Source organism: Kogia breviceps, chromosome 3, assembly GCF_026419965.1.
Source record: "Kogia breviceps isolate mKogBre1 chromosome 3, mKogBre1 haplotype 1, whole genome shotgun sequence".
NCBI classification, from domain to species: Eukaryota; Metazoa; Chordata; class Mammalia; order Artiodactyla; family Physeteridae; genus Kogia; species Kogia breviceps.
In genome coordinates this window covers 143,862,142-143,887,910 of record NC_081312.1, presented here as the reverse complement: position 1 = coordinate 143,887,910, position 25,769 = coordinate 143,862,142, and the positions used below count along the sequence as shown (strand labels likewise).

The window sequence follows — 25,769 nt, the reverse complement described above, 5'->3', positions numbered from 1 at the left end:
GGCACGAACCCGTGTCCCCTGCATCGGCAGGCGGACTCTCAACCACTGCGCGACCAGGGAAGCCCCACTATTACTTTTTAAGTCTTTCTATATTGTTATTTTAAATTATTGAATTTTCAAGTGTCTATTTCATTCCATACGTCAACAAATATTTACTTATTAGCACAGGTTGTGTGATATTCCATGTCTGTTTTCTTAGGTAATCTTCACAACCTGGTGGGGTGGGTATCCATCCTCCCATTTCACAGGTAAGAAAACGTTTTTTGCTCAAACTCCTACAGCTGGTCAGCGGCATTCTGCAGTTTCCCCTGGAACGGGCTTCAACTAGATACCAGAAATCTGACTTCTAATCCCAGTCCTACTACCATCAGCTGTGTGACCCTAGGCATCTCACTTCCCTGCCTCCCTACCAGGGACAGACATTTATTATTGGCGACCCCTCCACCAGTATTTCTAGTCTTCGTAGGTGCTCAATAAACACTTGCAGATTTGATTGTGGTAGGAGAAAAGTTATACCTTAAAGTTTCCGACCAGGTAGGGAGAAAAAGTGTGCCTATAAGGGTAGGGAGAAAACTGGGCCAAGGGGCCGTGGGGAAGGGACAGAAGGGAAGTTGGGGGTGCGAAACAGGCAAGGCTCCCAGGAGACGGGGAATTTGGAAGTGCCGGGGCTCGGAGGTGAAGAGTCCCGGGGACGGCGGAGGGGAGGTGGGAGGACATTCCGATCTGGGGAAGGGTGAGGACATAGCGTAGCTGGAGAGGAGTGTGAGGCCTGATGGGGTGGGATGGGGAAGAGGTGCTGGCGGAGGGGCGGGCGCGTCCCGGCCGAGCCGAGTAGGCGCGGTGTCGGGGAGCGGGGAGAATTGTCCCGAGGGCCGGGGCGGAGCGAGGACACGCGGGAGTGCAGGGAGGGCCCGCCGAACTGCTGGAGCGGGCGGGACGAGCCGGCTCAGGCGGGGTGGGGGCGGGCGCCGGGCTCCCCAACCCCGGCGGCCCCGGCCCCTCCTCCCCGAGGGCGGGCGGGGCGGGGCCCGGGCTCGCTCTGCCTCTTGGCGGCGCCGCGCTCCCTGCACTCGGGCCGGGCTCTGCTGGCTGTGGCTGGAGCGGGACCCGGGAGGCGGCGGCGGCGGCGGCGGCGGCAGCGGCGGTGGTGGTAAGTGAGCCGAGAGCGGGCGCGGGGACTCGGACCGGGAGGCTGAGGTGTCGTCGTGGGCGGCGGGATCCGGAGGGGCTCAGGCCCGCCGTCCGAGCCCTGCGCCGCGCCGCGCAGTGCAGTGCAGTGCAGCGCCCGCCGCCGGGCGCGCGGGTCCCGGGGCTGGAAAGTGCGCTCCTGGCTCCCGCTCGCGCGCCCTGGCGGGGAGACGTGCAGGACAGATGGTCGGGTTCCCGGGGGCCCGCGTCGGGGCCGGGGCGAGGGAGGGGCTCCGAGACCGCCGTGTAGTGAAGAGGGGCTGGCAGCCTTAGCACCTCTGCCTCGACCCTCGGGCTCGAGTGACAGCTGCGAGTGAGCCAGGGTTCCTCCCGGACCCAAGCGAGCACCTCGGTCCCTGCCGACCCTGTTTTACTTTATTTCTGGGCGTGCTGGTCTCGACTATCCCTTGAAAAGAAAGGGCGGGTGGGCGTCCCTCTCTCGCTGGCTTTCCCGGTCCAGGCAGGTCGTCCTGAAAGACCCCGCCTCACGTACGGCACACATCCTAGCTTTCCAAGGGACTTTTCCAAGTTGCATCACTGTTTGGCCTCTACACAGGTGCTTGGCTGTCATGTTGGAGTTAGTTACAGAGGTTTGTTTTTTTTTTTTTAAAAAAAAACTGTGTATATTTACTCTGTGTATACCCCTTCACCCCAAGGCTGCGGTGCCTTTCCAACGCTGCTCACACGCGCTGTTAAAAACACGTTGGGGATTTCTTTTGGGTATTGGCTCTCAAACTTGGCTGCACATCTAGAGAGTTTTAAAAACTTCTGATGCCTAGGTCCCACCTCTAGAGATCCTGATTTAGCTGGCCTGGGGCACAGCCCGAGCAATGGAATTTAAAAAGCCAGGTGATTCTAATGTGCTTTGGATTGTGCTTTTCGCTTTCCACACCCACTTTCTGAACTACTAGAGGAGATCATCTCAGCTACTCTCGATTCTGCCTTGTGTAATCTACCTTTTCACCTGAAAAACCTGTGGGCTGGTGCTTTCCAACTTTAAACTGCAGATGGTGCCTTTTTCTGGAGTTCCCTCTGCTTTTATCTCTCTGTTCACAGAAAATATTGCTAGTGCACTTTCTGCCAAGGAAGTGACAGTGGAGGGATTAAACTCATGAAGTCCTTGCAAGGGTCAAGGTTATGCTACAGGGTTCTTATTCAGGGAAACTAAGTGATAGTTTGACTTGTCCTATTTGGAAAGGATTTCAGATTAAAAGGAGGGAAAATAATTTAGGACTCCATCAGCTTTTGGAGATCCTCTGGCACAGATTATGATTCTGCATAAATGTGTGGGGAAAATTTTTAAGAATGCAAGCTGACAAGATCCTTATTATTTTGTAGTTGATATGGTGTTAATATGTGTGTTAAGCTTCATTGTGTAGATTGGGCTTATTTCCACTGTGTGATTAAACCCAGCAGATGTAATTAACACAGTGTATATTTCTTGTTGATAGCATAATATCTGAGTTAGGGAATTGGTGCCTATAGTAGCATGACACATCTGAGGTGAGATCTTTGCCACTTGTCTAATGATCTTAAAAATGATAGGGGGCTTCCCTGGTGGCGCAGTGGTTGAGAGTCCACCTGCCGATGCAGGGGACACGGGTTCGTGTCCCGGTCCGCGAAGATCCCACATGCCGTGGAGCGGCTGGGCCCGTGAGCCGTGGCCGCTGAGCCTGCGCGTCCAGAGCCTGTGCTCTGCAACGGGAGAGGCCACAACAGTGAGAGGCCCGCATACAGCGCAAAAAAAAAAAAGGGAAATAGGCATAAGGAAAAATCGAATATATGTATACATTGACTGAACTTGAGCATATGTTTTCTTATAGTGTGTTATTGTGACAGTCTCCTGGGATCTTGGTTAATTTACCGTGGTACCTAAGTATGATGTTTGTATTAGATTCCCACCTGTATGCTACGTGGCCACAAACCAGTGGATTTCACTTTTTTCTTAGGCGCTGGTCCTCTATAGGACATTTTTATTAGTAGTGGTGTGACATTCTTTTACGAGAATGCCCTCCAGAGTTTGAGGAAAACTTGTGTTCATTTCTAGCTCCTAACGTCAGTCAAAAGAATATTCATTTTGAAAAAATTCAAAACTGTAAAGTTTGGTCCCAGTTGGTTTCTCTCTCTTTCCCATCTTCCATGACCATGCGCTGCTTCTACCCCTGTGCTCAGTTGCTAGAAGTGGGGCCGCGGTGGCAGTGGGCTTAACTGTCTTGGCTTGAGAATGGAGGTTATGTGGAGGGCACGGTCTCACAGGGTGGCCCTTGGCCGGAATCCTCAACCTTGGGGGAAAAAGACCATATGGAAAGTGTTTTCTTACTGTTGAGTTTTTTTGTTTTTTTTGTTTTTTTTGGACGAGGCCAACAAAATGAAGCCATGTTACTGACTGGTTTGTTAACTTGCTAATCTTATCTCCATTTAGGGGGAAAATGTTGACTTGAGGATGGTGTCGAACTCCTAGTGCCTGAAAAGTTGCACCTGAACAGCAATGGTTAAACTGTGAATATAATGGTACATTCTGGGAAAAAAAGCAAGAAAAAGTATGTGTAAATATGGGCCTAACATTTATTTAAGCATTTCTCCCTTTTTAGTAGTAACTCTAATATTCTAAAGTGATTAGAAGAAAGTAAGTGAAGAAAGAGTTAGTGAGGGGCTTCTTTATTTAGAGAAAGGGTATGCAGCATTAAGAAGAGTGATCTTTGATTTATGTTAAGAATAGACTGCCCTATTGGCTTTTTTTCCCCCCTTCACATAGGGACAGTTAAATTGCTTGTATTGATTGGGTTGGGGGTGGTTTAAAGAATTCAGTGGCCTCCTTAACTCCCTCTGTCCCCACCCCTGCCTGAAACCCATTTATCTAAGAGTTGCCATTGACCCTTTTAAAAAACACGACTGATTTTGTGCTTTTCCTTTCTTTTCCTCCTCTGATCCTGGCACTAAAGGGTAGTGAAATGGCTGAAAGGTTGGCATCAGAGGAGAAAAACAAAGTTCAAGGGGAATTGAGAATTGGGTAATTTTCCGTGAATGACCAAGTGCTTACTTTATTCTGTCACATGACATTGCTGTTATCAGGAAACAAGTTATACCATGAAAACCCTGAAAGTAGAAGAGAAGAAAGGGGGATTTGATGGAAAGAGCACCAGGGTTGACCGGCTTTCATGTAGGAGAAACTTCTTGGAGTTTTCAGTCAAATGCCCTAGTCCAACCCCACTTTTCTTCCTTCTTCAGGCACTGTCCTCCGTCCCCCAAACCAATATCCCTGGGGGAGAGAGTGCTTCATCTTAAATTCATACCACATTTTTGTTTTTGTTGTTTCTTTATTCAGTCATATAACAAATTCAGTTCTTATGAAGCCCCCACTCCTGGCAAAGCTCTGTTATCGTTCACCGATTTCGTGGTAAGCAGGGTATGGAGCTTGAAATCTGGTGGAGATATAAACTGGGGATTACAGTAAGTTGGGAACACTCTTAGACGCACGATGAGCATGAAGAACTGTGGGGGGAGCCGGGTACCACCTGGCTCGCCTCCCCTGGGTGTACAGATACCTTGTCAATTCATTGGCAAAAGCAGACACAAGAAAAGCTTTTCTTGGGTTTAAATTATTTTATTAAGTCCCTACGTCAAGTTTTAAATAATTGACTTCAGATACTTATCTGATGGACGAGAGGGGTTTGTATGCCGATCCTGCCAAGGGAAAGTGAGTGAGGAAGGAGGAGTTAAGATTCTGGCACATGCGATTTGCTTAAGGAGTACTTAGGCAAGCAGTGCAGGGATACCACCAGGGTTGGGAAGCTGGTGGAGAACGTGGCTGGATCCCTTTTTGCCATGATGGTAACTGGCAAACCAAGCTTAGTGAGTAGAGGCTACCCCTCCTGTGCAACTGAGCTGGGAGGAGGGTAACAGCAGCCATTGTACTTTGAGTGCAGGTGGGTCAGTTCTTGTCTGTGGCTCCAGCCAGTGTGTAGATGTTCGTTCTTGATCATACTCTTGTCCCTTTAGCTCAGGTTTCCTTGGACAGACAGGAAACTGGACTTCACACTGCTTTTCCTTGGGAAGGTGGTTTCCAAACAGCTGACCCACAGGGCTAATAACCCCAGGGTTGTAAGAGTAGTTACATTTGTTGACTGTCCACCTTTCACGTGTCAGGTAGCGAACAGGGCACTTGTCCTCCGTTGCTTTAAAACCTGTACGTTCCTGAGGGGCAGGTGGCAGCGGCCTCATTTTACAGATGAGGAAACTGAGGCCCAAAGAGATCCTGGGCAGCTGAGGCGCTCCAGAGAAGTGGCAGAGCTGAGGTTCCAGAGCTCTCGGGTCTGCCTGAATTCAAAGCTGAGGCCCTTCCACTGCTCCTTGTGCCCCTAAAGCAGAACCGATTGGGAAATTATGTTTTCTGTGCCTTGTTTTTCTAACACCACAGTCCCCTTAGATCTGGATTGATTTACTGTTTTCCTCTACGGGACGATGTGTAATGTTAGACTGAAGATCACTGTGGGCTTGTCATCCCAAGGGAAATTTTATGAACTCCTATTTTTCTGGTTTTTTAAACGGAGAGGATAGATTAGGCTGTTTAGAAAGGCTCTGAATGGATCCCAAATCCTAGGTTAGAGAGACATTGTGTCCACATTTCTTCAAGTTCTGCAAACCTCTGAATTTCTGGAGATAATTGGTCCTTGGGTAACAGATTAAAAACAAAGTTCAGTGTCGAATATTCTGGAACAAAACGAAGCCATGCACATTCAGTTCCTTTTTATGTGGTACTAGCAACAAAAACAAAACTTTGCTGCATTGTTATGTACCTCAAGCTCTTAAAATTACAGGTCAGAAGGGTTTAGAGGTGTGCGGAGCTATAATTGGGAAAGGGTTAAGTTGAAAACGGTTATCGCGTGTGTGTCCATTACTACAATGAGCTCTAGCTCTATATTTCACCCTAAGAAGGATCAACTCGATGGAGGGTCATCATGGAGTTAGTGTTTGGGATTAGAGCACAGGGAATTTGTCATGAACATGGAATATTTCAGCCTCTTGTTTTATAGGGCGGGTTTATATCCTGCTGTCCAATCACAGGGCTTTCTGCTTGCCTTTGGTAGAGTACATTATGGATCAGGCTGTTATATACTTTGTAGTTTTCTTAAGTCTATAAAGCCCCTTTATTGTTAATAATCTTTCACCCTTGCTTATCTCTTTGCTGGAGGATTGAGGCAAGATGATCAAGACTTTCTAGTTTTGGCTTCAATAATTCTCCTGAGTTTTACTTCTGACTCCCCCTGGCTTTCTAGCCCGTATTTTATTGCATTTGAAACAGGCACTCTGTTTTCCCTTGCAAATTGGAGTCCATTCAGGGAAGAGGACCCCCTGCGGCTAAGACTCCTCCCAGGGATCCTGAGACTTCAGTGCTGTTGATCCCATTTTCCAGGTGAGGAACCTGGTTAGGTCTGGAGTTTTGTGATTCCAGTTCAGAGTTTGAGACGCTGTTAACAGCTGCCCTCTTTTGATTTTATTTCAGAGGAAAAAGAAATGGCCCAGTTTCCAAAGTCGTAAAGAGGTTCTAATATATCCTATGAACTAATCCATATCCTTGAGCTTTGTTGTAGCTGTATTATAGATAGCTTTCTGTAAAAAAAAAAAGTATTTGCTTCTCCACCACTTTTGCCTATAAGATTTTTATCCTCCTTATTAAAAACGGTGACTTAGAATTGCACAGCAGCGGCTGAAAAGTGGATTAGTCTCTCTCCTTGCCCTAATCAAATATCAAAAACCTGGAAAGTTTACTGAGAGTGGTGATTACAGTGAAAGCTTTAAGAGTTGGAGAGGAACTGATAGAGAAAGAATGGAGGGAGAGATAAGAGAGAGTAGTTTGGAAAGAGACTGCTGGCTGGAGTTTACCAAATTTAAGATTTTTCCTACTTGTGAGTTTCAGGCTTGAGGCTTGAGCACCTTTGTTTCACATGTAGTCAGGCCAGCTCAGCCCTAACTATTTGTGCTGCCCTGAGCCACCCGAAAGCTGTTTTTTGGGGCAGGGTGGGGTGGAATGGGGTGTAAGGTTAGAGGGAGAGAGGAAGTAGGGAAGCTGGGTGGGGAGGATTAGAGCCAATAGTTACCTGGTTCTTCAGGTATGGTCTGCTCAGGGCATGACCACCTCTTGCTAAGGGTCTGGATACCTGCCTTGAGTCCAACTTCCTGGGCATGATGCAGCTGGGTGGGGTGCAAAAGAATCACCAGACTTCCCAGGAGGCCTGCCCAAATCAGTGATTCTCATAATAATAGCAAATGCTTCTGGAGCATTACCTCCAGCCCTGTCTGAGAGTGTTCAACATAGCAGCTCTATGGGATGAGTACTATCATAAACCCATTTTCCTGGTGAGGGAAAGAAGGCCATGAGAAATTGGGTCACTTACCGAAGTTGTGCAGCTACCAAGTGGCTGGATCCAGGGTTCAAACTTGTCTGGCCCTGAGCTGTGCTTCTGTGGACCTGGAGCCCTGGTTAGTGCATAGGCTCTACATTCATCCCCTCAATTCACCCACTCATTCATTTCTTCACAAATTGTTGACTGCTTGCATGTGCCTTTATCTCAACAATTAGAACACCATCAGTGCCCTTTGCTAACATGTCGGAGGAACCCCTCTCCCCCCAAAACTTGTAAACAAACCTGTAAAGAGGAGGGCTCTCTCAACTGATGTCACACCCCCGTGTGTAGCAGAAAATAGATGCTCCATAAAGTTTTGTAGGAGGAAGGACAGAAGTTATTCAGCTTTTTGAAACGTGACGTCTTGTATTTCATCTGTGTCTCTCTAGCAGCCACAGTGATTACTAAACAGAAAGACAGATGAGCGCTAAGAAGGGTGAGACTGTGGGGGAATGTTCCCCCAAAATAATAAGGGGGAATGCTTGATAAAGGCATGTTTTAAAAAATGTATTTCGGGCTCTCATGGTCAGTGATTGCTGTTTGTATTTGTGCTTACAGCACTATTATTCAAAGGGCATGCCTACTCCCAGCTTGCAGATTATTTTGTGAGTCAAGGAGGCCCTTCAGCCTTCGTGGCATTGCTGGGACTGTTTTTGCCAGCAGAACGCATTTTCTTTGGACTTGAGGATCAAACCCCTGGAGGGTTCAAGCCCACCTCCATCTTCTCAGGGCAAGGCTCCGTTTAACATTTCAGTACGTGAGCTGGTAGAAGGTAGATCCGCCTCTGGTCTGCTTGTTCCGTCTTCCTACTGTGGGGTGAGAGCATTGGGGTCTCACCTGCTTGAATTGGAAACCAATTTGCCCATCACGAGGAGTGTGGTGTCCTGGGCAGGTTCCTCATCCATTTCAGGGTTGTTTCCTCATCTGTAAAAGGGGCATGTAGCTCTTACCTCATAGAGCTGTTAGGGCCACATCTCTTTGACAGAGTATAGTGACTCTCAAATGGGGCTCCGCTGGGGGACGTTTGGCAGTATCTGGAGACATCTTGGTTGTCACGAGCAGGGGTGGTGGTGGCTACTGGCATCTAGTGGATAGAGGCCAGGGATGCTGCTAAATACCCTATAATGCACAGGATGGCCCCCATAACGAAGAATTATTCAGCCCAAAAGTCAGTACTGGGAGGCTGAGAGTCCTGGCAAGGTGGCACCTCTAACAGCGGTGGTGGTTTTTAACATCTCTTATCAAAGGGAGCTGTTGGCCAGTGGCAAAGAGCCCTGCTTTCTTAAGTGGGGTGGAGGGAATGGAATTTAACCTTTTATTGGTGCTTCTGGGTTACCCACAGGTGCCCCTGAAATGTGGGAAGAGCTATTTTCCTCTCCATAAGCGTGTTCCTTAGCTTCATTTGTAATTGCGTGCACCTATTTACATATAAATAATACACATACATTTACATATAAATAACTTACATGAAAAAACATCCCCTAACATCTCAGAGTAATTAAACCTGGCTCTTCAGGAAGACAGCAGAGTGGGGCCCTGGAGTCGAAGCCTGGTGCCTGCCCCCCACTGTGTGGCCTGACCTTGGGAGGCTGGCTTTTCTCCCCAGGAAAGGACGGGTAATCAATCACATCACCCTCCTATCTTACCACATTGTTCCCGGGACTAAATACAGTAAATCCGAACACATGAAAATCGCTCTGTCCATGGGAAGTAGTTCTACACACGTGAAGGTTTAGTTTGATTCCTAAGGTGTGATTTTGAACGTGTTTTTCAGAGAACTCTGTGGGGACTCAAGAAATGCCACTGAAAAAGGATTAGGGCTCAACAGCCAAGGAATATCCGTGTTGTGGGCAAAGTGGGAAACTAGGTCCAGAAAACATTGCTTCAGCAGAGCATACCATTGGGAGGCAGAGTGGCCGTGCTCTGTGTCTGGGTGTAAGCTACCTGCTCTCCTCCCTCTGGGTTCATCCTTTGGCTTTTCCCCTGTTTGCTGGGTGACCCTGGGCAAGCTCCTGGACCTCCCTGTGCTTTGGTTTCCTCACCTGTTCAGTGGGGCTAATGATAACAACACCACCCACCTGAGGACAGGTGAGGGGGGAAGTGACTTGGCCTTAAGTGCAAAGGGCACATGGGAAGCTTAACTCAATAAATGAGTTATTAGTAAAATAATACTATTTATTATTTTGGCCTATAACATGTATTTTTTTTTTTTTTTTTTTTTTTTTTTTGCGGTACACGGGCCTCTCACTGTTGTGGCCTCTCCCGTTGCGGAGCACAGGCTCCAGACGCACAGGCTCAGCGGCCATGGCTCACGGGCCCAGCCGCTCCGCGGCAATGTGGGATGTTCCCAGACCGGGGCACGAACCCGCGTCCCCTGCACCGGCAGGCGGACTTGCAACCACTGCGCCACCGGGGAAGCCCCTAGCATGTATATTTATATTCATGTGAGGAAGGGATTGCTTCTGGGTTAGGAGCTGAAAAAGGATTTTTCCGGAGTTCCTGTTATCATTTTCTATTTTATGGTGGTAAAATACATACTGTGTAAAATTGCCCGTTTTAGCCAGTTTAAAGTGTACAGGTCAGTGGCATTAAGTACATCCCCAGCATTGTGCAACCATCACCACTATCTAATTCCAGAGCTTTTTCATCACCAGAGAGGGAAATCCTGTAGCCAGCAAGCAGTCATTTCACATTCCTCCCTCCCCCCAGGCCCTGGCACCACCAGTCTACTTTCTGTCTCCGTGGAATTGCCTACCTGGGTATCTTATATAAAAGGGATCATACAACATGTGGCCTTTTGGTCTGGTTTCTTTCAGTAAGCATCATGTTTTCCAGGTCCATCCATGAGCTGTAGTGAGTATCAGCACTTCATTCCTTTTACCTGGTGTCTTTGTAGAGTAACCGAAGCCTCAGTTTCATCAGGCCTATTCTCCCACATCGTGTCCTGTTTTCAAGCTTTAGAATGTCTTTCTTCATTTATTTGGGTTCTTTTTGGCCAGCCTTAGTTTTTCCACTTTTCATGTCCCGTGATTCTAATGACCCTTGAAGTGAATATTGGAGTGACATTGTCACACCGGGTTCTCTGTGCCGCGGGGGAGTAGGTCTTACTAGGTATTTTATTTCTGCTGAAGAATTAGCAGCAGGGGGACACACACCGGCACAGAGTTGTGCTTCATTTCCCCAGGACAGCACGGCAGGTTTAAAAACAAGTGTCTGGAAAACACCCACCGGGCCATTTTATTCCTCTGTGTAAAAAGCTTTCCACATGAGAAGTGGCCCTCCATTAAGTCGTTTAATAAAAACCTCCCTCTGTTTTAAAGCTTTCTTGGGAAGTGTTTACATGTAACGCCACTGCGGGCTTCTAAGTGAGCTGCTGTGGAGTCAGGGATCCTTAACCTGTGACTTTAATAATATCCTTTGCTTTAGATTTCCAGGTGGAGGCCTGGGCCAGATTTGTAGCGTGTCATTGACCCAGACAATCTGGACTCTCTCCTCCCCACCCCACTTAAGCCACCAATGATGGAAGATTCAGAGTAGCCTGAAGCCCCAGAGATGTAAAACTGTAGCTCCTGGAGAGAGAGACCAGACTGAGAGGAGATGGTGTGCCACCTCCATCCTCCCAATTCTGAGCTCAGTAACGTGGTAGGGGCTTCAGTAAGAAGAGACTGAAGCATTTAGGAGAGCAGCTCAGGGCTGTGAGATGCTGAGTCCTTTAGGCGGGGCCTGAGATTTCAGCCAGGCTTTGGAGCTTTCTTGAGTTACGGGGCATGGGCCCTTATAGCTGAGGAGGCTCTGCTTTTTGCTTTGATTCCGTAGAGGTGTGTAGGTCCTGCCAAGAAGGAAGCAGGATGTTGGCAGCTTCAGGGGGCTTAGAGGTTCTTTTGTGGCAGATGCTAGGATTTATCCCAGAGGAGTGTCCAGGGAAAAGCTGTGTCCTGAAATAAAGGACGCTCTAGGATGGCCTTCCATTTGTGCTGCTTTCCTGGGGGTCCTTATCAAGCTGGCCCAGGACAGGTGGGTGGAGAAGCCCAGGGACCCTGGCACAGGTTGGGATTTGCAGAGGCTGCAGGGCCTGGCGGTTATGAGCCTGGACTCTGGCCTTGGACTTCCAGGGTCCGAATCCTGCTTCTGGGGTTATATGAGTGAATCTTAATAGAGTGCTTGGAACAGTGTCTGCATAGGGAGGTGTATGCATGTATGGTCTTATACACTTCACTTCTGTGACTCCCCAGTTAAAATCGAGGAATGGTCCTTATTTTCAGAGCTAATTCACCTCCATGCCCAGCAGCCTTGTGCAATCCATGGGAGAGGGTGAGATCACAGGACCCTTAAAAAAAAACAAAACAAAACAAAACATGACGTTCAGATGGGGAAATCATGCTTGATGAACCCATTATGTTCTCTGAGAGAGAAAATAAATGTGGGAAGAAGGGCAAACCAGTGGATCTAATTTATTTAGATTTCCCAAAGACCTTTGAAAAGACTTCATGCCAAAGGTTATTAAATGTGTTGGGACTTCCCTGGCGGTCCCTGCTTCCAGTGCAGGGGGAGCGGGTTCGATCCCTGGTCGGGGAACTAAGACTCACGTGCCACATGGTGTGGCCAAAGAAAAAAACAAAAAAACCCAAAGGTTATTAAATGTGTGAATCTCCCACAACTCTGTGTGTGGCAGTGAATGTAAGAAGGAATGTGGTCCTTGATAAAAGGAGAAGAGAGATGGTGAAATCACCACATTTGCAGGTGAAGTGGAATTCTTTTAAAAGTAAAATTGGAAGAAGACATTGGAGTTAAACTATAGGGAGGTGTTATTTTTTAAAAAAATTTTGGATACTACATGGAGCTGTCAATTAGAATTTTAAATAATTCGTTCGTGGTCAGTGGTGCACCTGGGCAGCCAGAAGTTGGAGCTACGAATTGTGTGTGCTGCTTCCTAGCACAGCTACCCATCATATGCCTGGAGTATCATAGGTGCTCAGTAAATGTATGTTGAGTGAATAAGTGAAGATTAATAGAACAAAGGGGTTCATTAAAAATAATTCAAGTAGTTTACAAAATAATTTCTAGTTTCTGTCTTTAAGAGTACGTTTGTATGGACTTGAGGACACGGGGAGGGGGAAGGGTAAGCTGGGATGAAGTGAGAGAGTGGCATGGACATATATACGCTACCAAATGTAAAATAGATAGCTAGTGGGAAGCAGCCTCATAGCACAGGGAGATCAGCTGGGTGCTTTGTGACCACCTAGAGGGGTGGGATAGGGAGGGTGGGAGGGAGACGCAAGCGGGAGGGGATATGGGGATATATGTATATGTATAGCTGATTCACTTTGTTATACAGCAGAAACTAACACACCATTGTAAAGCAATTGCACTCCAATAAAGATGTTAAAAAAAAAAAAGTACATTTGTAGAAGGCAGTAGATTTCACCATTTATAAATATAAGAATCAGAACCTTAAATGCACAGATACTGAATTTCATCCCTTCTGTGATTTGACCCAGGGCAATAAATGACTCAATGAAGTGAATAGAAGCTTTGTCAGCACCGACCCCTCTCCCCCAGTAGAATTTAGGAAGCTTGGGGATTTGCTAGACTAAAAAGTTATGTGTAGGAATTATTACTTTTGTATTTTTCATTGTGTTCAGCTTCCTGTGGGGCTAGTGTGGTGCCTCATGGGTAGGAGTTCTCTGTATGTGTATGAATGACAAATGAATTAAGATCTTAAAATAAGCACAAATATTTTATTATTGCATGTCTACTCTGTGCCAGGCCAACTTACCATTATATTTGCTCTTACGGTGGTTGTGTTAGGCTTTGCTACATAGTGTTGCTGCATAACACGACAGTCCCTGATCTCAGTGCCTTATAACCACAAGCATTTATTTTCCTACGGGGTACGGTTTGGTTGACCTAGGCTGGCCTTGGCTGGGCCAGGCTAGATTCCAGGCTTCCATTTGGCTTTCGGGCTCTTCCACATGTGCTTATTCGGGGGCCTATGGTGTGCTCATCTTGTGGCAGATCGTGGTAGCCTAAGAGGGCAGATGGGGTTGCATGATGCCTCTTAAGGCCTTGGCTCATAACCATTGGCCAACACAAATCACATGGCCAAACCCAACATCAGTGCAGTAGGGAAGTAGACTCAGGCCATTCTTGTCCACTGCAAAGTCACATGGGAAAGAAGGGACTGCAGAAAACAGTGTTTGAATCCACCACAGTGATCACGAATGAATGAGAGGGATGAGAAAAGTAGGGGCCAAACCAGCCTTTTGGGAGCTTGCTCAAGCTAGGCCAGCTGGGTGAAGATTCATATATGTTTTGCCCAGGTACCAGCCTAAGCCTTGGTAATCCCTGTAAATTAGCGCTGACTCTCGACTGACTGTCACTTCACATTCATTCACTGTGACACTGCTCCTGGGAGTTCAGCTTATCTGCGGGAGGAGCGGAGGTGGTGGGCTGGCTTTTCCTCTGGTCAGCAGTCCTGACCTGACAGGCTGCCCACTGCGGTGGCAGGAGTGACAGGTAGAGCAGAGAGGGCCGAAGTGTCTAAGGAGGCCAGGGGATCTGCTTACCCTTGTCCTGGCCCCCTCTCAGCATAGGTCCGTGGGGATCAGCCTAACTCCCATCTGTGTCTGTGACAGTTTATCACCAGGGCCTTTACGCACCCTGTCCCCATCTTTATAAGGACCCTGAGCCCTCGTTTCAGGAGCCCTCCTTTTACATTCAAAGAAACAGGCTTCTGGAGGTTGGGTGACTTCTCTTCAGCCAACCAGCTCGTAAGTAGCAGATCTGAACTAGATCATTCAGTTTCTAGTCTAGGGCTGTCCTTCTACACCCTGGTGACTGTCCCAGCCCAGCAGAGAGCCGTGACTGGCTCTAAGGCATTAGAGAATATCCGGCCCAGGGTGACAGTGTCTTCTGTCCTGAAGGAGCCAGCTGAGACTTGTGGCCCAGTGCGATGCCTCAGCTGGAGCAGAGTGAAATACTGGCCGCCTTTGTGTCACCTTTTTTCAGTGTGTCCTTTTTGGGGAAGGGGCTGCTAGACTCTCCAAGGAAGAAGAGACTGGCCATGGAGCAAAAATACACTGAGAATAGATGGGGATTAAACCCGGTGAAGCCATGGCTGTGAGGGGACAGACACTCTAGTACGTGCCCTGGGTGGGATTCTAAATCCACTGGGCTTCTTTTTGGAGAACAGCTGGGCAGTGGAAATACTTTCACCAGCAAGTAAACAAAACTCAGTTAAAAGTAGTTTAAATAGTAGGGATCTTTATGATCTCATGTAAACAAGAAGGCCAAAGTAAGCACAGTTTTGGAGTTAATTAATGAAAGACTCAGATACGTTTCCTCTTTGCCAGCCTCACTGTTTGACCTTTGTCCTCAAGCTTGTCTCTTGGTGGTCCCAGTGTGGCTGAAGCTGTTTCAACCATCATATCCTCATACACAGTGATGTGTGATGTCCAGAGGCAGGAAAAGAGGAAAGCAGAGCAAACCTTTGCTAGGAGCCCCCTGCAGAACTTCTCCTGTGCCCCATGGGCAAAACTGGGTCTGATACCCACGTCTCATCCGATGACTGGCATGGAGCCATGGGGCTCCCATAACTTGCTTAGACCAGTCTTGGGGCCCAGCTTTCCCCAAAGCATGTGGGCGCTGGGAGGAAAGGGGACAAAACTGGAGCTTTGCTGGCCAGAGGGAAAGGGGCATTTGCTGTGAGTGGGTAGCCCACTGGTGTCAGCCGCAGCATTTTCTTCCTTCCTCCCTCTTCTTTTTTTTTAGCATTATCTTTCAAAACTTGAAAATGTTCATACTCTAACTCAGCCCTGCCACAGTTAGGAATTTATCTTATGGATACACCTGCAAAAGTGTGCCGGCAATCATACAAAGATGTTCATTGCAGCATTATAATAGCGTAACGCTAGAAAAAACCTAAACGCCTTTCAAGGGGGCTGGTTAAATAAATGAACATATAAGCACATTATGGGACTGGGCAAATCTGAGTACTGGTAAAGAAAAATTCACAAATAGAATTTTTTTTAAAGCAAGGTGCAAATTAATATATAGTTTAAGATCCCATTTTTGTTTTAAAATCTCAATTCTTGGTTACGAATGTACATCCTAAGAAGTCCTAAGAAACGTGCTTATTTCTGGGCTGTGGGATTGGTGGCATAGTTGGAGGGGAAATATTCTTTTTCATTTCCTGCCCTCCTTGACTGTTGGAATTTTACATATTAAAAAAATCCCACTGTATGTATTACCTTTATAATAATAAAGAAAACGATAGGTGGTTTCCTAGTATACACAGGGGCTTAAGGAGAGTAAACGAGGGCCCTAAATGTGGTTGTGAGTGAATGGAAGTGCTATCTGTCTGTATGTTTGGTGTGAAGGGAGAGCTGTGGAAAGAAAAAAGTCCACGAGTGAAATAAGGTCATTTTTTAAATCTCGCTTAGCATCTGGCATAGTGTCTTACACATAGTAGAGTCAAATACACATTTGAAGAATGAGTGTTTCCATCAAGCCCCTTTATGAAATGTGAAAACCTAACCAAGCAGCTCAAATCAGCAAGAAAGTAGCCCCTGCTGAGAATTTTATTTTGCAAATAAAATATGGCTGCCATTACCTACTTTTTCCTTGAGGTCCCCAAATCTACTTCATTGCTAAGAATCAACCTGAGTATGCAGCTTTCCACACATCATCCAACTCTTACTGAAGGCTGCTGGGCCAAGTTCTGCATAATAAAGCTGCATAAGGCTTTTACAACTAAGGGTAGAGCAAAGATAGGAACCACCATCGTGTGTTAGCTGTGTTTATAGACGTGGCTTCAGTGGAGAGGTACCTGGGTGTCCTAAAGTCTGTGAAGTACAGAATGAGCAGTTATTTTTTAAGCAAAATAAGGTTTTTTGATACCCCGGACTAGTAAATTAGAAAATTGCTATCTTAATAATGTCACTCTGATAATAGGGAAAAACCACAGAAAATAGTAGTGAGATAGGGACTTTGGACTTAATTGGCCAGTGTTGGTAGAAAAGTATGAATGTGTCTATTGGTGAAGTGAAAGAATTATATGTGGTAATCTTTTCAAGAGCAATTCTCTTCCACATAGAAAAGCAGAGGCATATGGGTATTGAAAAGCTCTTTTATTGGGGGGGAGATGGGGGGGAAGGGGAAGTAGGGTACTTACCATTATGTTGTGCTGATATTCTTCCTAATTCCCTTGCTTGAGGGTTCTCTCTCTCTGTGCTTGATGCTTTAAATCAAAGACTGTTGTCACTGACGTTTCCACCAAGTTGCTTTTAACTTTTATACCCTTGGGTTTTAGCATTTAGTCCTTCTGTAATGGCCACCGGATGTCCACTCTATTCAGACAATGATGATATCGTTGAGCTATGGTAAGATCATTTCCTCTGGAACAAAATGAAAAGCTTTCTGTGCTCACAATTGGAGGAAAATGTAAACGTTTAGTAGGCCTCCTCTGCTACAGGTTGAAAAGAGTCCAGGTTTGAATGTCATGAACTCCGCTGCTCAAATGTGCCCTGGAAAACTTCCAGCATGTTTTTGAAATATGAAAGGCTAATAATCCTTTTCAGTGTATGTTTTTTAAATGGGCCCTTAGAAATATTCGGAAGAAGAGAATATTTCAGAATAGGAAGGATATTTCACACCTTTGTTGGGATTATTTGGGGATCAGAAGAACCTGGGATCATTGGTACATTATGTTCTAGAGTGATTTAAATTACTTGAGAGAGGGGGAGGGGGGAGAGAGGGTCGGTTTATGTGTGTGTGCGTGTATATACCTACCAAACCACAAATATTCATGTTTACTTGACATAATCTTAGTATGCAGCTTCCTCTGGTTTTTTTTGGTTTGTTTGTTTTTTGTTTGTTTGTTTGTTTGTTTTGCGGTACATGGGCCTCTCACTGTTGTGGCCTCTCCCGTTGCGGGGCACAGGCTCCGGACGCGCAGGCTCAGCGGCCATGGCTCACGGGCCCAGCCACTCCGCGGCATGTGGGATCTTCCCGGACCAGGGCACGAACCCGCGTCCCCTGCATCGGCAGGCGGACTCTCAACCACTGCGCCACCAGGGAAGCCCCCTCTGGTTTTTAGATAGTCTATTCCTGTACCTGCAAAATCTGTGGTTAAATTTTATAAATTTAGATGAATTTTGCTCTTCATCTGAAAATATAAGAATTAATGATAGGAACACTTGTATAGCACTCAGTAGTGCCTGGCACTGTTATGCACTTCACATTTACTAACTCAATTACTCCTTTTAATAATCCTATTATCCCATTTTACGATTGAGGAAACTGAGGCACAGAGCAATGAAGTGACTTGCCCAAGGTGATACAGTTAGTAAGTGGTGGGGCTAGGTTCAGATCCAGGTGGTCTGTCTTAGTTGAAAGTAAAGTAGAAAATAATGGAAGCAAGAATTCGTGAGATGTGATTCCTAATCTTGGTTAATCTTCTAAATTGAAGACTATTTGCAGTGTTTACAGTGTTTCATTTTACTAAAACCATCTTGTATAATCTGAGTCCCTTGCTTCATGACCAACATTTTGAGTTACTTTACACAGCAGGCCTGTACTTTAAAAATTATCTTAGTTGTAAATCTGAAATATATTAAAGGACAGTAAATTTAGCCAGTCAACATGAAAATCTTTCAACAGAGAGTTACTTGTCTCCTCTCTTTCCTTAGGGAAGAAAGATGAGCTCTTTCAGTTCCCAAATGACTCCTCAATTTAAAATAAATTATTCCACTGGAATAAAATGGTAGTTCTCCTTCTGCAGAAAGCAGCTACTGCTTTCAGAGGCTAAAGCCATTTTCCTCTCCAGTAGTCTGTGATTAATCCTGATGTGTGACTCCTGCCAATTTCCTTTCTTTGAAACCTCAGCAGCAGCATAACTAGCGATTCCTCCTCCTTCTTGGAATCGATGCTGTGGTTGGTGTCCTACACAAACAACTTCTGAATGCCCAGGTCGCAGCCTGCACTTCTGGCCTTGAGTAGTAGATAAGATACATGGGTCTTCATGTATGTGGAGCTGTGGTTGATACTGTGAAACAGTGTTCTGAAGTGGTTGTACCAGCTGGCATTCCCACCTAGCAGAGTGAGTTTCAGTGGCTCCAGTGTCAACACTTGGTATCATGTGTCATCTTCATTTTAGTCATTCTGGTGAGTGTGTAGTGGAACTGTGTTGTATCAAACTCGGTTTTGACTCAGCAGATGCTTACTATAAAACATTTGGAAAATGCAGAAAAGTATAAGATGAAAATTAAAAACTGTTTTCAGTTCTACCATCAAGATACACATTTGTCAGTTTTGGGGGGTGTGTTCTCTTTTTCCCACTACATATATGTATGCATGCTAAACACAAAATTGGAGTTGTGTGCAAGCAAGATATTGTTAAAGGGGGTATTTCCTATGTAATGAAATAGGAAAGCAATGAATGGAAGGCCCAGGAATAGCCTTAGTGGTATTTTTAGTGTGCGTCGTATTGCCATTTTGCTATTATATTTGGAGGCAGAAGGAAAGGGGTAAGGAAGCCAGCATTTATTGTGCACCTGCCATGGCCCAGGCCCTGTGGTGCTGGGAAGTGCTGTATGCTTCCAGGATAGACTTGAGCTGTGAGAAAATGTTACCCACCTGGCAGCCATATAATGTATAGCATGTTTGAAAATAAGTCTTATTTCACACCTAGTAACTGAGCATATTGGAATACTGGGCTCATGTCGTAATGTAAATTGAAGTTAATTAAACTGGCAGGTTGTTTGCCCAGTTTGGAAGGTACACAAACCTCTATTGTTTTAGCTCACTTGAACATTAGCACACAGAGAACAACACTTTGAATGGAGAATACTTACTTGGTGCATAGGCTCCATATTTATAACAATTGTCCTGTTTCATTCAAATGCATTAAATCCAACTGTTTGTTGCTGTTCAACATGGAATCTAATCTCAGAATCCTAATTATAGTCTATATTTGAATAATTTGCATTATTGGCTGAAATGTTGGTTAGTTTTTTGAAAAGTAGAACCTCTTTCTTTGAAGCTGTGCTTAATCTAAAGACGCAGGACTCATTTTTGTTGCCAATAAAAATCCTTTGGGGGGAAAATAGAAAAAAAATACACAAGAAATACACAATGCTGTTATCCTGAATTTATATGTTGATGACAATCAGTAGAGATCTCTTGGTTTTCTCTTAAGAGCAGAGGGTATGGAATCTTTCTGTTGAGGATTGCTGGCCTAGGGTAAGGTTCTCAAGTTAATTTTGTGTGTGTGTGGCAATTACTTTTAAGAATAATGACTATTTAAATCCAATGGCTTTAAAAAATAAAAACCAGAATTCATAAAACTTTATTCATTAACTACAACCTAAACAAAAATAATAGATTAGTTGTAGAACATTTTGGGCAATTAGATATTTCACATGAGTTCATTTTCCTCATTTTCAGTTTAGTTTTTCAAGTGGTAAGACTAAATATTTAGCTTTTTACTTGAAATTTCAATAGGGACACATTTCCCTGAATTACTAAAACCTCGACATTGAATAAAAATTCTCATTTCATTCTTATTAATCTTATTTGTCATGTGGAGTTATCTTCAGAGGCTCTAGGTACATGAGTCTACTTGTTCCTACACTAAATAGCTGTGGAAATTGCTGTGCTTCTAATTCTCATGACTGGTCTCTGGTTCTTCTGTCATCTTCTGTAACTGATACCTTGTTTGCTTGCAGCAGCTCACACTCCTGTGTTATTGCTCCTACTTGGCTTTGGGTAAGGATCGAAATTTCCAACTGTGTAGGGTTGGGTGTAAGGAGAGGAAGAAGGAAACTGATGTTGAATTGTGTTATGTGTCGGGTGCTGGGTTGCCACCACCACTGTTTTGGATGTTCAAAGGCCATTTCAGCTTCCATTTATTTATTTTTTTCTTTCTTATTATTGTAATAACTTGTTTGTAATCAAAATTGAAGCACTACAGAAATGTATGACTTAAATTGGAAGCACCCTATATTGTCACCTCTAATTATAACTGCTCTTAAGAATTTTTTTAGATGTTTATATAATTTTATACATAGAAGGTATTTTATAGAAATGAGGCTGTTCTCCTAATGTATATCTCTATACATTATTCTGATACTTTAAAAAACGATGTACTTTCCATGGCTGTGTATATAAATCTTTTTTAAAAAGATAATTTCCTTGTATTCCATGATATGGATATATCATAATTTAGCCAAGCTCCTAGTTCTGTTTTTTTTTTTTTTAGCATCTTTTTTAAAAAAATTGAACTGTAGTTGATTCACAGTATCGTATATAGAAGTATGTTTGTATAATTGTTCTGTTTAGGGTTAATTACTAGAAGTAGAATCGCTAGATGAGGTGGTGTGTACCTTTAAAATTTGCTACTGTCTGCCGTCAGTGTACCAATGTGTACTTTTGTTTCCCCCATCCGTATCAGGCAGTTTCTGCATATCTCCTTGTGTTTTCAAGGCACAGACTGAGAGTTAGGAGTGTCAGGTTTTTCTGAGTTTTAGTTTTTAGTCAAAAGAGAGAATTTTACTTCTTGGATGTTAAGAGGCAGGAAAGAGGAGAAACAGGTGCATTTCTGTCAGGAAGGGAGGCAGACAAGGCCAGGAGAAGGAGGAGGAACGAATGGAAGCATGAAAAGGCACCCGAGGAGATGTGGTCTTCCACCAGAGAAGATCCCTCCTGTGCCCTCTGGTCTCTACCTGCAGCAGGTTCTAGCCTGGCCGGAGGGTCTTCCTTTGGTCCTTGCCTCCCTTCTCACATCTCCGGTTATCCACTTATTCAGAAATGGATAACCTCTGGGGAACTGGAGCCCTCCCTACTTCCTTGAGGACATCAATCATGAGTCTTAATTTTTAGCAATAGAAACTAACCCCTGGCAGATCTAAGCAGAGAGAATCTGTGAATACTCTGAGGATGTTGTAAGGCTCACACAGCTGCTGGGGAGATGGGGACCAGGCTGTGGAAATGTGCTGGCACCAAGGGAAGCCAGGTAGGGAGGAGCACAGCCTGGTCCTTCCAGCAGCCACATTGCACTCGGAACACGGGCCCACCCCCTCGCTGGTCGGGGGCAGAGATGAGAGTTTGGCTGCTTCGTTCCTACCAGTTGATGGTGGACCCTGCCTCCCTTGGATTCTCCTACATATGGTTGGGAAACCCCCAGCACAGGAAGCGATTGCGTTCACATGCTGACTGAAGTGTGGCTCGTTGCCAGCCTCTGTCCTTTATCCTTGGCTAATACCTCTTGCCTCCTTCCCAGGGTCTTTGAGATCTCAGAGAAGGGAGCTAGACAGAGATTCATGCACACGTTATACATATGTATTCATTTTTAAATCACTCCTTGAGTTCCCCACTTTAGGTGGCATTGCAGTACCAAGAAGCACACTTCTCTGAGGGTGCTGGGTCTGACTTCTGGGGTAGGGATTTGGCAGACAGTTGTTTGTACCAGTTGCTGGTGGGTAAGTAACTGTAATTTAGATAGAGATTGGATCTAACCTGGAAAGGAAGACTCCTGTAGAATGGTTGGATGGTCAGCAGGGATCCTGGACAAGTCACCTGACTGTTGTAAATTGTCTCCTTATGTTTGAAATGAAGGTTTGGATGAAGTCACTGTTTTTGACCCCGATTAACCATCAGAGGAATTACCTGGATTGCTTGTGTGTGCATGTGTGTACAGAATTTTAGGCCTCAGCTCTAAAACATCTATCAGAGTTTCCAAAAGTGGGGAATCTTTTTTTTTTTTTTTTGTGGTACGCGGGCCTCTCACTGTTGTGGCCTCTCCTGTTGTGGAGTACAGGCTCTGGACGCGCAGGCTCAGAGGCCATGGCTCACGGGCCCAGCCGCTCCGCGGCATGTGGGATCTTCCTGGACCGGGGCACGAACCCGTGTCCCCTGCATCGGCAGGCGGATTCTCAACCACTGCGCCACCAGGGTAGCCCAAAAGTGGGGAATCTTAGGGATTTGTGTTTTTAAAAAGCTCTCAGGTGATTCTGATGGAGTCACAGTTCTATGCCTAAGAAACTTCCTTATAAGCTGTAATGTTTCATGAAATATGTTCAATTCAAAGGTGGATAGTTCTGGGAAATTGGTTTTGTTACTTGTTCAGAACACCTCCAACTTAATAAAGTTTTTAGTTTCCCCAAAGTATAATGTCACTTGAGCTTTCAACCCTAATACCTTTTCTTTTTTCTATTACGAACTCTTTTAAACTTAGTAGAGCTCCAAATTGGCTCATCTTCAAATTCTCATTTTACACATTCTGTGGCAAAGACTGCTAATTTTATATCCAGTGTCTCTTCTACGCTTCTTCCTCAGTAACCAGAAGCCTGGTTTTTCGTTAGAGCATAGTACTGTGCCAATCTACAAGACTCTATTTCCCAGCCTCTCTTTCACCTGGATATGGGTCAGTGACTTAAGCTTTAGTGAGTGAAAGGTGAAGTGTTATGTGTGGGGCTTATGGGAAGGTTCCAGGGACTGACTTGTATAGACAGTGCACCCCTTTTGCTTTTTCTCTGTCCTCCCTCCTACCTACTGCTTGGAACATGGACACAATGGCTGAAATCCAGCAGCCATCTGGGGTCATGAGGTAACCGTGATGATGGAAGCCCTGCCCTAGGTAAGTGGAGCACAAAGAAAGGAGGAGCCTGGATCCCTGATGACCATAGAGCCATAGTACCATGCCTGAACTGCTTATCTCTATACTTCTTTCTTACTGTTTAAGCTAAAGTTATTTTGCATTTCCCATCATATGCAGCTGGACCTAACCTAACTGATTCCTCTGCTGTGTGGGTGCTTCATAGTGTGTCCTCCATACCATCTTGAAGGTGACTTGCACATAGTAGGTGCTCTGTGTTTGACAAGTTAAATTCCCAGTGGCATTGAGGTGGGAAGTTTAAAGCCTCCAGATTCGCCACCCTCTGCCCTTCCTGCTTTAGGTTAAGTTACTTATAGGGACATTTTGTTTTTCCTATCCCAACTCCCAGGAAGGTATTTCCCAGTCCTCAGTATAGGGCTTTAGGGCTACAGGCTCAAGTATTTGGACAAGGCAGTGGGTCTTTGAGGTTTCAACAGCATGCATGCATGATTTCACATGAAAATCTAACGGCTGGGCACTTTCCTGAATCTACTCAAGAAACTGGAGGTGGTGGTTCGAATGATGTCAGCAAAGGCCACCATGGAATCTTTTGCTGTCATTTGGAGGCAGTACTTTCCACTCTGCCTTCCAGGAACTTGATGTCAGGAGAGTCTTTTGAAAGTGACTATTAAAGAGCCTTGATTGCTAGCTATTGACAAGGGGGGCTGCCTTCTCAGTGGCAGCCTCAGAGGTGGTCTTGGCCAGATCAGCCTGCCCCTGACTCATGCTGAGCTCTGTCGGCCAGGCTGACGCACCCCTCTTTGGGGCCCAGTACAACATGCTGGTTTCCTGGAAGCATTTAGGCTAAGGCTCTGCTGCTAAGAAAATATTATTTTTGCAAGTATGGCCTAATGGGAGTGTGTTTAAAACTCTCCCTCAAAAGTAAGGCTCCTTTGAAAGAAATATGGGGTTAAAAAAAAACAGCCAAGTAACGAAAAGCAAAACCTAGGAGGTGAATTAACACTTCACCGATGCCAAGGAGTTTATTTTAAAACAGATTTCATTGACTGTGGGGATTTGGATGGCTCACCGTCTTGTGTGCCCACTGAGAGCAAGGGCAGGGGCAGACCCACACCCCTTTGTGGGAAAGTGAGTTCCATGGCAAACCTCAGTGGCTCCAGAGTGTTTGCTTCTCCTGGAAATAATTATAGAAATACGCAATCCTTGAAAGGCAGCATCTGGCTGGATGGAGGCAAGCTGGCAAATAGTCTAAATAGATGGGAGTGACGTTGTGCAGAAGGAAAGAAACAGCCTGAGAAGATGGCCAGGGAGTGTTGGTGCCCCATCCAGAGACCCACCGCACCCAGTCCTGGTCCTGGGGTTGACTTTATTCCTGGAGCTGCGGGGTGCCCCTGCCTTTCTAGGGGGCAGGTGTCTACGTAGCGCAGAGCCCTGGTACCTGCCTTTCTGGGGCTCCCATGGAGGCAAGCAGGTCTCCCACAGCACTTGTTGCGGCCCAGAGCCCAGATGTATGTGTTTGCTGGCCAGGGAGCACCCTGGACCAGCACTCTGCGGTCAGCCTTGACTTCTCATCTGCTTCCAGTGTAGTGCGAGGTGTTGATTTAGACTGCCAGAAACGTCTCCTCCCCCTCATGTTTTCTCAAGGCAGCCCGGGTGCTTGTTCTTATGAACCGTGCCCAAGACCTGAGAGCTCTGCAGTGTTTCCAGGAAAGTGGCTTAAGTCTGCACTCCTTTCTCCCTGCTGAGTTTAGAGGGTTCAGCTTTGGACCTCTGGAAACTCCAGGGCAAATCCTTTTTTTCTTCCTCTCTTCAATTTTGCATCTACCAGCAGGTGACAAAAGCAGACCAGCATCTTCTTGGACTTACAAATGTCGAGGTTTTTTTCTTTTTTAATCACACGTGAGATATTTTCAAGTAAAGAATGCAGTTCTAATAAATTCAATGAACCTGCCATGGATTTTCTGAACCCAGGTTTCATACCTGGGTTCAGAAAATGGTAATGATATTTTGAAGGAACTTATTGAATAATACGGGCCCTTATAGCAAGTTTTTGCAGAGGGTGTGTTTTTACATAGAAATGCTTTCAGCAGCAGTTTTGTTTTATATTCTGCAGCTTCTTGCTGTGGTTTTGCAGAGCCCTGAGGCAACAGTTTTAAAGGCCTGGGTTTGACTTCTCTTTGGGCTTTTCAGCTTTTTTTAAAAAATTTAATTTATTTATCTTTGGCTGCGTTGGGTCCTCATTGCTGCACGCGGGCTCTCTCTGGTTGTGGCGAGCGGGGTCTTCTCTTCGTTGCGGTGTGCAGGCTTCTCACTGCGGTGGCTTCTTTTGTTGCAGAGCACGGGCTCTAGGTGCACGGGCTTCAGTAGTTGTGGCACACGGGCTTAATTGCTCCGCGGCATGTGGGATCCTGGACCAGGGCTCAAACCCATGTCCCCTGCATTGGCAGGAGGATTCTTAACCACTGCGCCACCAGGGAAGTCCTGGGCTTTTTAGCTTTTGACCACCTTAGAAAGGCTTAGAGAAGACCAGATTTCTCCCAAGTCTAGAGGGTATGGAATAAATC

At 45.6% G+C, this 25,769-nt stretch overlaps 1 protein-coding gene across 2 annotated transcripts in view; it reads left to right on the top strand.

Moving 5' to 3' along the window:
* Positions 1–1,008: 1,008 nt before the first annotated feature.
* The window catches only part of CGNL1 (cingulin like 1), a 157,981-nt gene continuing 133,220 nt past the window's right edge, over positions 1,009–25,769 (top strand). The window contains exon 1 of one of the 2 annotated variants that reach the window (XM_067029776.1): positions 1,009–1,150. The gene's annotated coding sequence lies outside the window, so the exon portion shown is untranslated. Of the gene's footprint in view, positions 1,151–8,806; positions 8,817–25,769 lie in introns of those variants that run through there. The other variant, XM_067029777.1, reaches the window with a different exon arrangement.